Consider the following 11,646-nt stretch of genomic DNA (forward strand, 5'->3'; position numbering starts at 1 on the left):
CTGGTGGGTGAATTGGGATGTGGTGGTTGGAAGGTTGGCTCCAAGGGTGGAAGCCCTGACTTGAGGTATCCCCCAGTCCTTGCACTACAGCTAGACCTACCCTACTCCCAAGAACCCCCACTCATTGTTCCAGAGGCCTCCCCCCATGAAGAACATAAGAGGCCTGCTGGATCAGACCAAGGGCCCATCTAGTCCACCTTTCTGTTCATACAGTGGCCAACCAGCTGTCGACCAGGAACCCACAAGCAGGACACAAGGGTTTTTTTTTATGAATTGCTCTAAACCGCCCAGGGAGCTTTGGCTATGGGGTGGTATAGAAATGAAATTAATAATGAAGAGTAAAATAAATAATGACAGCACCCTCCCACCCATGTTCCCCAGTGTGAAGGTAGGCCTGACTGGGCCTTGTAAGTAGTTTGGTTCAAGCAACCAACCAAGGTGCCTGATGGATTCCTGCATTGAGCAGGGGGTTGGACTCGATGGCCTTGTAGGCCCCTTCCAACCTTACTATTCTATGATTCTATGGGATTGAGAGAATGTGTCTGACCATGAGAAGGTGACTGTAACTTGCTCATAAGCAGGAATTCCTATCCACCAAAGTAACTCATCCCTACACATAAGGTCGCTGTGCTGATAAGACTGTTGCTGAGTACTAATTGGTTTCTGAGCATGCCTAGTGTATTTTCTTTGTTCTCCAACTTTCAGTATGAATAAATGCATCCTGTTTCTTTTATTTGGGGAGACACAGTTTCGTCTGTCTCTCCCACGGCCGTGATGTGCTTTAATAAATTTCTGACTGTTCAACCTAAGCTGCCTTGGATATTTCCTTAACAATTTGGTGGCGTGACTCAGATCCCAAATGCTGAGGAGAATCGAACCAATTTGGACCGCCATTCACTGAATATCCCAGACGCGCGCACCAAGGTAAGATACCTTTTGAAATCTCTAAGTCTGGGATTCATAGTGAGGCTGGCCGTGGGATGATTCTGCCTTGGCTGATGGGATACCGCTTTTAAAGCGAGAGTCAGTAATTTAAGCACTTGGTAAGTTTTTGTTTTGTTTTAGGGAGTTACAGAGGTCCATGGGATATGGTGTCAGGTGAATGAGAGTTGCCTTGTATGAACTGACGAAAAGAACCAAATGAGAGTTGCCTGTTATGAATTGAGGTAAAAAGGAGCAGGGCAAATTATACTTGCTAGAACCTTGTGTGAGTGAGTTTTCCTTCTTCCCTCCATGGTACGAACTGGCTGGCAAGGCACAGACCTCCTGAATAAATCATACCTGAATGAACGGAGATTGCAGTGAGTGATCCAACCTTTCCTTCACTCCCTGCCATGGTAGGAGCTCCCTAGACCATGAGTTAGTGATTGTGCCTCCAATTCAGTGAGAGTCGTTCTCTGACTGTACCTTGGAATTTAGCAGTGCCTTTCGTTTCTCGCAACCTGTGGAAACCTCCTGATTATTTTCCTGTGTGCTCCTGTGTGAATTGAGAATGGGGTCGGAGTCTTCCAAAGAAATCCCGCAGCCCCAAAAGGGACATACTATTCTATGATTCTAAGTTACAGGAAGCCAGATACCGGCTGAACATCCCAAATATGTACACTGAAGGAGCTCCCAAAGGGACACCTTCTGTGTACATGTACAGGAATTATGGACCTAAGACTTGCAAGTTTTGGACAAATGGAACTTGACCTGTCCAAAACATTGCCCTTGGATGGGACCTTTGATTTGGACAGAATTGTGCATTTAGAGGGAGCCTTGGAATCTCGGGGTCCAAGGTGGCATAGGGTCAATGAGAATGCATTCCTTGATTGGTATGTTGAGACATCAAAAAGGTCACCTAAGTCCCAGGGAGTGGAGTCCTAAGGACTCCCAAGAAAAGCTGAAAGACCAGGTCAAATTTTGAAACATCAGAGAAAAGCCACAGAAACTTAGAGAAGAATTGCAAACGGTGATCACTTGTTAAAATCCTAGTTGGGCTAGCATGAACCAACTCATGCGAATTATTTTGCCCCAAGAAGTGCACACTAGATTAAAATAACAAGCAAACTGGCCAAATCAAGAACCAGCTGATCTTAATACTTTAGACCAAGTGCGCATCACATGCCTAGGAATAATCCCTGACACTCGTCAACAGAAAACTGATTAGGCTAAAAAACAAATTTTTAAAAATCATCAATTGTAAACAAATCAAAAGTGAGACAACAGCAGACTATATGGATCGTCTACAGACATTGTTGAAAAACATTCTTGCATTGCTGCCATTTTTTGGTAGCCAAAGTTGAGCATAAGAAAAATAAGTGTCACCACTGGCCTTGCCAGCTGATAGAAACACTTCACACATCCCCCTCCTCCCCAGAACTTCTAAGACAGCCAAGAGGTTTATAACTTCATCAACACCCGTTTCTTTCTATTGACCAGAGTCCTTTTGTGTAAACTTAGTTGCACTATCTTTGTTCCTGACAGAGTATATTTAGATATTCCTGAGCCACTTCCCTGGTCTTCCGAAGCTGAATCTGCCTCCGCTGCTCCAAAACAGCCACTGTTCTAAAACAACTTGGGTTTCCTAATGATTCCATTCACTCTCTTCTGTTATGAAAAACAAATATTGTGCTCTTAGTGCGCTTGCCTAAAAGCATGGAAATAAGAACTGACTAGTGACATATTACAGGACTTTCCTTGATTCTTCAGCCGCTGCCTTCCTTGTTCAAACCTCTGAAAATATTGTGCTATGTCCTCCTTTAACTCTTTGTGTACCTCAGTGGCAGCTCTTCTACTTACAGCAAAGACTCAGCACCTGTCTCAATCATGCCTCTTCAGGTACGACATTTTGCTTCTCTCTAGCATTTATATTGCAGTGTAATGTTGTTCCACTCCAAATCCTGCTTCTTTGCTGCCTGATGCTTCTGAAAGTATCCCTTATGATTCTTTAGAAGTGGCTGAGCGCCTAGCAAAGCCACGTCCAGACTTGTCAGATGAGCCACTGACTAAAGTAGATTGTGTGTATTTTGTAGATGGGTCTTGTCAAAGAAAAGCTGAAGATATATACTTCCCATACTGTAATAGGACAGTCTTTTGCCTAACTGTACGTCTGCTCAAGTAGAAGAACTTTTTGCCCTCACTACGGCTACTGCCTTATTCCTTTCAGCAATAAGCCAGTCTCCCATGGTAACTTCTGAAAAAGTTGCACAACTCCGAAATCAGGCCCAAACATTGAAAAAGAAAGGTGGAGACTCACTGGTTGTTCTCAGTACACTGACCATTTGTGGCACTCTCTGGACAGCCACCTGGTAGCGCCCACAGTTCTTCTGCCCCACCTTGTAGTAGCACATAAAAAGGGTAGAATCGATTGAGTCAATGCCCTAGAGTGAAGGTGCCACAATGATTTAGATCAAGCAAATTGCATAAATGTGAATAATGTGTTTAATGTATACAGTAACTTCATTTTTTCTTTTAGAGAAAATGTCTTTATATCTTTATTTGTGGCTATTGTTCTTGTCACATGAGAGTGAGAGCATTTTACTCCTCGTAGTCATCAAATGCCTGTCCTTTGGGTCTGCTGGACAGATTGTCCTATATGCCACCCAAAAGCTACAACAGCATCAGCTTCTCCCGTGTAAAAATCAAGACGCAATGACTGTGTGTGACTGGCAATAGAGAGTGAGTGTTGGCTGAGGACCATCTGTATGGTCATGTATTAGCTAATGTGTTTGAACATGTATTGCAGCTTAAGCCCAACCTTCTGTGTGTAGCAGTAAATGTTACTTCACAGAGAAGAAAATGCAAGCTAAACTGAATGTTTGTTGAGGATGCTGCATGTGCTAGAATGATGCTGTTGAGATGAGAATGAGATTTTAAAATAGTCTAAGCAAGTGTAAACTTTTATTGTAAGTAACTGGTGAGATATATTGGTACACTGAAGTAATAGTGGAGTTGAAATCCAATGTGTTATGCATTGTCCCATTGTTGTGTTAGTTACTGACTTGGATTCCTGCATCTGACTTGGATTCCTGCATTGAGCAGCGGGTTGGACTCGATGGCCTTGTCATCATCATGGTGATCACTCATGACTGAGTAAGATTATCTTCCAAAGATAGAGTCTATATAGATAACTCTTTAAAAGGATTAGACAGATTCATAGAAGATAGGTCAATCAACACATTAATCTCTATCTTTTAATCTTTTTTTCTTGTTTTCCCATTTTTTATTTTATTTTTTTAACTAACTTTTTTTCATTTCTTTGTCTTGTAACACACACTTCCACACCAGTGGGACTCTGCTTTTAACCTCTACTGAGTAGAGGAGCAGGCACAGGCTAGTCTAGAACAATCACAAAGCTAGACACAAAAAGGGAAAAGAGGCAATGGAAGGACAGGACTCTCCAGTGCTGGTGACCTGTGCAATGTTTGTGTTCTTGCCTGGGAACAACATGGCCTACACCCGCAACAAGTGCAAGTTGATCACACTGCTGGAAGAAAAAGTAAGTGGACTGGAGCGGCGACTGTCGACCCTCCGGGGAATAAGAGAACACGAAGAGTTCTTGGACAGAATGGGGGACATACAGCAGCAAAGGGAAGACCAGAAGCTTGAAGAGCAACAGCAAGATGAAGCAGAAGTGGGAAATGCTGAGGTGAAGAAAAATGGAGTAGAGGATACTCCTTGGAAAAGGGTGACAGGAGAAGAAGAACTAGACGCCACTCCGCACCAGTGGAAGCAGTGGAGCTGTGGAACCGATTCCAGGTACTTGCAGATGAGACTGGAGGACAGCCTGCAGAGCAAGAATCACAGGGGAACCTACATGAGAGTGAGCAAGAGGCTGAAGGTCAGTCAAACAGAGGCGATGAAACCCAGGCCTACAAGAAGAAGAAGAGAAGAGTGGTAGTAGTGGGAGACTCCTTGCTGCGTGGGATCGAGACCCAAGTATGTCGCGAAGACCTGTAGACCGCCAGGTATGTTGTCTCCTGGGAGGACGGATTAGAGACGTGACTGAAAGGTTGCCTGCGCTCATAAAGCCCACTGACGGTATCCCTTTCTTCTCAGCCATGTGGGAACAAATGATACCGCCAAGCGGAGCTACGAAGAGATCACGTCAGACTTTGAAGCCTTGGGAAGGAAACTCAAGAACTTTGGGGCCCAGAGAGTTTTCTCATCCATCCTTCCAGTAGTTAGAAGAGGGATAGAAAGGGAACGAAAAATACTTCAGGTGAATGACTGGCTACGAAGGTGGTGCCGACGAGAGAGATTTTGATTCTGGGACTACGGGCTATACTTCCTGGAAGATGGGCTGTTGGCAAGGGACGGGTCGCACCTCACAAAGGATGGGAAGAATGTGTTCGGCCACAGCATTAAGAACTTCATTAGGAGGGCTTTAATCTGAATCCTACGGGGAAGGGAGATGTAATGTTGGGGGTAACAATGGACGTAGGCGCATGCACTGCAACAGAGAGAACAGCTCTGATAGCACCCAATAATAGTCTTCAGACACATGTAGGAAGAAAGCCAGACTATGAAGCACATGGTCTTCGAGGTCTATATACTAATGCACACAGTATGGGAAACAAACAGAACAAACTTGAACTCTTAATACAGGAGGGAAATTATGATTTGATAGGTATAACTGAGACTTGGTGGGATGACTCTCATGACTGGCATACAGCAATTGAAGGATATAACTTGTTCAAAAAGAACAGGAGGAACAGAAAGGGAGGTGGGGTTGCACTGTATGTGAAAAATACATATCTCTGCACAGAAATACAGGAGGAGGAGCTTGGTAGCCTCATCGAGAGCATCTGGATCAAAATAAATGGAGCAAAGAATAAAAGGAACCTGGTGGTCGGAGTCTACTACCGGCCACCCAATCAAGGAGAAGACGAGGATGAAACTTTTGAAAAGGAAATAGCCAAGGTTTCAAGGAAGCATGATGTAGTAGTAATGGGGGACTTCAATTTCCCTGATATTTGTTGGGAGACAAATTCTGCAAAACATGGCCCCTCCAGGAAATTCCTGACTTGTGTGGCGGATAATTTCCTCCTACAGAAAGTAGAGGAAGGAACTAGAGGATCGGCTATCCTTGACTTGATCCTAACCAACAGAGATGACCTAGTGGATCAAGTAGCAGTTACAGGAACTCTGGGGGAAAGTGACCATGTTGTACTTGAGTTCTTGGTTCTAAGGGAAGCAAAACCCGAGTGTAGTCAAAGGCGTACCCTGGATTTTAGGAAAGCTGATTTTCATAAACTCAGAACAATGAGTTCTGAGAATGGCAAGAGTCATGGCAAGCGACGCTAACAAGAAAAGGAGTCCAAGATGGGTGGAAGCTTTTAAAAAAGGAAATTCTCAAGGTACAATTACAAACCATTCCAACAAGAAGAAAAGGTGGAAGACAACAGAAGAAGCCAATGTGGCTTCACAAAAAGCTTAGGGATGACCTGAAGACAAAAAAGGACACATATAGGAAGTGGAAAGAAGGCCAAGTAACAAAGGAAGAGTACAGGCAGGTAGCACAGAATTGCAGGGATGGCATCAGGAAGGCTAAAGCTGAGAACAAGCTGAGGTTAGCGAGGGATGCTAAAAACAACAAAAAGGCTTTCTTCAGCTACGTGCATAGTAAAAGGCAGAGGAAAGAAATGGTGGTTCAGCTATTAAATAAGGATGGCAAAACAATAACAGATGACAAAGAAAAGGCAGAGGTGCTCAAATCCTACTTTGGCTCAGTCTTCTCCCAAAAGAGGGTCTATGACCCCCCTGGCAAAGACCAAGTACAGGCTGAAGGGACAGGATTGCAGCTTGAGATCGATATGCATATGGTCAAGGAACACCTCATTCCTTTGAATGAGATCAAATCTCCAGGGCCAGATGAACTGCATCCTAGAGTAATAAAAGGAACTGGCAGAAGAACTCTCAGAACCGCTGTCTATTCTCTTTGAGAAATCATGGAGGACAGGGGAAGTGCCAGATGACTGGAGGAGGGCTAATGTGGTCCCTATCTTCAAAAAGGGTAAAAAGGAGGAACCTAGGAACTACAGACCCGTCAGTCTGACATCAATCCCTGGGAAAATTCTGCAGCAGATGATAAAGCAATCCATCAGTAAGCACCTTGACAACAATGCCGTGATTACTCGAAGCCAACATGGATTTGTCAAAAACAAGTCCTGCCAGACGAATCTGATCTCATTTTTTGATCAAGTCACCTCCCTTGTAGACCGTGGGAATGCTGTAGACATCATATATCTCGACTTCAGGAAAGCTTTCGACAAAATGCCCCATGATGTCCTGATGAGCAAACTAGCTCAAAGTGGGCTAGATGAAACAACGATCTGGTGGATCCACAGTTGGCTACAGCATCGGACTCAAAGAGTGCTTATCAATGGGACCTTCTCAGACTGGGGAGAGGTAACGAGTGGGGTACCGCAGGGCTCAGTCCTGGGCCCAGTGCTCTTCAAGATTTTTATTAGTGACTTGGAGGAGGAGGTGCAGGGAATGCTGATCAAATTTGCAGATGACACAAAATTGTCATAAAATGACAAAATGGGCCGGATAGCTAATACTTTGGAAGACAGAAACAAAATTCAAAGTGATCTGGATAGACTGGAGCACTGGGCAGAAAACAACAGAATGACATTTCATAGGGATAAATGCCAAGTTCTTCACCTAGGAAAAAGAAACCAAATGCACAGTTACAAGATGGGGGATACGTGGCTCAACAACACTACAAGCGAGAAGGATCTTGGAATGGTTGTCGATCACAAGCTGAATATGAGCCAACAATGTGATGTGGCTGCAATAAAGGCCAATGCTCTTTTGGGCTGCATTCATAGAAGCATAGCTTCCAAATCCTGGGAAGTACTAGTTCCCCTCTACTCAGCACTGGTTAGGCTTCATCTGGAGTACTGTGTCCAGTTCTGGGCACCATACTTGAAGAAGGATGCAGACAAACTGGGGAGTCTCCCACTATTACTACTTGTTGGAATTGACTATGCAGCAAGGAGTCTCCCACTACTACTACTCTTCTCTTCTTCTTGTTGTAGGCCTGGGTTTCATCGCCTCTGCTTGACTGACCTTCAGCCTCTTGCTCACTCATATGCAGGTTCCTCTGTACTTCTTCCTTTGCAGGCTGTCCTCCACTCTCATCCTCAAGTACCTGGAATCGGTTCCACAGCTCCACTGCTTCCACTGGTGCAGAGTGGTTTCTAGTTCTTCTTCTCCTAACTGTCACCAAGTATCCTCTACTTCATTTTTCCTCACTTCAGCATTTCCCACTTCTGCCTCAGCTTGCTGTTGCTCTTCAAGCTTCTGGTCTTCCCTTTGCTGCTGTAGTTCCCCCATTCTGTCCAAGAACTCTTCGTGTTCTGTTATTTCCCGGAGGGTCGACAGTCGCTGCTCCAGTTCGCTTACTTTTTCTTCCAGCAGCGTGATCAACTTGCACTTGTTGTGGGTGTAGGCCATGTTGTTCTCAGGCAAGAAAACAAACATTGCATGCACCTTGCAGGTCACCACCACTGGAGAGTCTTGTCCTTCCATAGCCTCTATTCCCTTTTTGTGTCTAGCTTTGTGATTGTTCTAGACTAGCCTGTGCCTGCTCCTCTACTCAGTAGAGGTTAAAAGCAGAGTCCCACTGGTGTGGAAGTGTGTGTTACAAGACAAATAAATAAAAAAAAATGTTAGGGGCCTCCCCCTTGACCTCCCCTGGCCAACTCTTGTTTGCTCCCCCTGTTCACTCGCTCTGGTCGCTCTCTCTCTGGGAGCTTGCTTGCTTGCTTCTGTAGTCCTTGGACCAGCTGGAGCAGCTTGCTCTGCTTTGCTCTGCTCAGCTGAGAGGCGGGACTTACTTCCATGTGAAGGATTGTGTTCTAAGACAGGTAACTGAGGGCGGGGGGTCTATGCTTTTATTGAAGCAAAACACTTCAGATGTGTAACTTGTTTCATCACAAACCTTGGGAATAGGTTGGCATAAAGCCACGCCACAACTGCTTTGCGAGATAGGCCAGTTCTGCACACTTCTGTCCGACCGTTAGGTTTTCACCACCACATTCCCTGTTTCCTTTAACTCTAGCCATGGAGGACAAGACAAAGTGTGGATGGAAAAGGACATGGCTCTGGCAATCTCTGGCAGATGTAATGTGTGATATATTCTAAGTGGCCTATGGATGCGAGCTTTCCTGCCCAAGGGGGATGGAGTTCTAAAGGAAGTCCACTGGAAGAGCAGCTCAGCAGTGCATAGGTTTTTAAAGGAACTGGACAGTACTCATGCAAAACTGGGCCTCACTCAGTATCACGGCACAGAGATCAACATTATTTGCATACTTGCGCAAGAAATGGAAAGCGAGTACAAGACACCCCCGTTATTAGGCAAAATTGAATGTGGACATTTTAATATTTTTCAGGCAAAACACAGGACATAAATTTATGTCTTTCAAATATTTTTGTGTAATCAAAACTCTTCCAAGGCAGCTTTCATACTGGTGGCTTAAAACCCATTTAAAATAACAAAAAGAAAGAGGAACTAAAAATTATTATAATTCATTATAATAAAACTTATTTTTGCTCAGTTTTGACTACAGAAACTCACAAACCAGCCTTAACAATAAAAGAAGGTGCCAGTATGACACTACTGCTGTAAAGTGAAATAAATGGGAACTACCCCAATTAATGCTGTCAAGCGGTTTTTTTCCTTATCTAAAGGGGATGGATGCTGGCTGTTAGAATGCATTAATGAGTTATCTAATTGGATCAGAATTGTAGTGCTTGAAGACAAACCTGGATTGGCCTGGATGGCTCAATGGAATCATGATATCCCTGCGTTTGGTTGCCAAAACTGTTGATGAGTTGACATTTATGAGAGAAACAGAACTATGGCTATAGTGTTCTGTTCTCCCTCCCTCCACTTTAACTAGGAAAACTGCTAGCTTCATACACTGTTTGAGGTAACTTTTGACATGGCAGCCACAAAGGGGAGGGGAGCTTTTGGTGGAAGGAGCTCCTTTGCAGAAACAGCAGCTAGTTTTGAGGAGGGAGGCAATCCTGTTGATGGAGCTCCCCTTCCACTTTCCCATCTTCCCTGAGTTTTGTACATTAAGTATTGAACACTTTGGTACCCAAATAATGTAATACCTTAGAGGTGTATTATACGTTCATTTGGTCCACGTTTGACACAACCGTGTAATGCAATGTCGTCTGGTCATCTCCATCTTCTTCTTGGGCAATTCCCATTCACGATTTCTGCATTCTGATGCCCATCCTCTGGCATTGTGGGGACTACACCTGTGAAGGGTAACATGAGCCACATTATTCAACTGTATTGACCAAATATGCCTTGTCCCAGAAAACCAAAGGAAAGATGCATATTGGGATGCTCCAAGTACACAGCCAGTCTGTCAGGGTGGAAACTGAGCCCATAGAACCCCAGAGCAGTTCTGATTCTGAGGAGGAACAGCAATCCGTGGGAGAGGAGCCCGCTCATCCCTCACAGGCACAGCAGCTGGCAGAGATTCCTCCTGCCAGCATTCCTGAGATAGATAGTGACCCTAGCAGTGAGAGAGTGCGGGAGGGGGGCTTGCGAGACGCTCGACGCAGATGCAGGGAGCGACGAGTGATGGAGGGTGCAGAAAGGAGGCGTAGCGCCCGTTTGGTGCGCAAGCAACGGTCGCGTCCCGTGGACCCAAGGGAAAGAGGGAGGAACTCTCCCTAGCCCATAAGTTCAGGGTCTGCAAGTGATTCTCCTTCAAATGGGGACCAACTGCCTAACCCGGAGCATGGGCTACTCTGCTGTTCATTGCTTAGACGCTGGTGATTAGCATCTGAAAGAGTCATTAAGTTGTGAAAGGATTAAAGCCTTGAATCCTTTTGTCTATGTCTTGAGTTGGCTATTGGAGTAGACTGAAAGAGGCCACTAGGGCGCTCCTGACACAGTCCAAGATACTTTGCTGCCTGAAGTGAAGGATATCATGGCACCTGTCACAGAAAGTGACCAGACTGGCAGTTCAATCTTACTTTGATGTTGGCAATGGGCCAGGGTCTTCCACTCCACTGGGAGGCAGCAGACTAGCTTGGGGGTAAAATGCTGGCCATGTGGCACACAGAGCACTGTCCTCCAATATTTCAAAGCCCTCCCCACCTCTGAGCATCTGCTGCAACACTTTGCTTAATGGTAGGACTGGCCCTGGCCAACCCCAATTCCTGTTGATTGAGGCTAAAGATGAAAAGAGCTGTTTTGTACCTCTGTCAGCTGCCATTTCCCTTGTCTTTCTTTTTTTTCCATTGCCAGATACCCAAACTTTCAACCAGGATTATGACAATGGGGACCCATTTCAGCCTCCTCCTGAATGCATGTTCACCTCCAATGAGCCCCAATTGCCTCTTGAGAGGTACTGTAAAACCAACTAAGAGAAGCACAAGGGAGAAAAGATAAATATTAATTTGACTTCTGTCTCATCTCTCAATCCAGAAGTATCCCTAACCTGACCTTGTAGAATATGGGTTAGCAGTCAGGATGTGTTGTGTTTGTTGTTTATTCGTTCAGTCGCTTCCGACTCTTTGTGACTTCATGGACCAGCCCACACCAGAGCTTCCTGTCGGCCGTCACCACCCCCAGCTCCCCCAAGGTCAAGTCTGTCACCTCCAGAATATCATCCATCCATCTTGCCCTTG

Source organism: Heloderma suspectum, chromosome 6 (assembly GCF_057233095.1).
Source record: "Heloderma suspectum isolate Gila_16-S chromosome 6, 16-S_ref, whole genome shotgun sequence".
NCBI lineage: Eukaryota > Metazoa > Chordata > Lepidosauria > Squamata > Helodermatidae > Heloderma > Heloderma suspectum.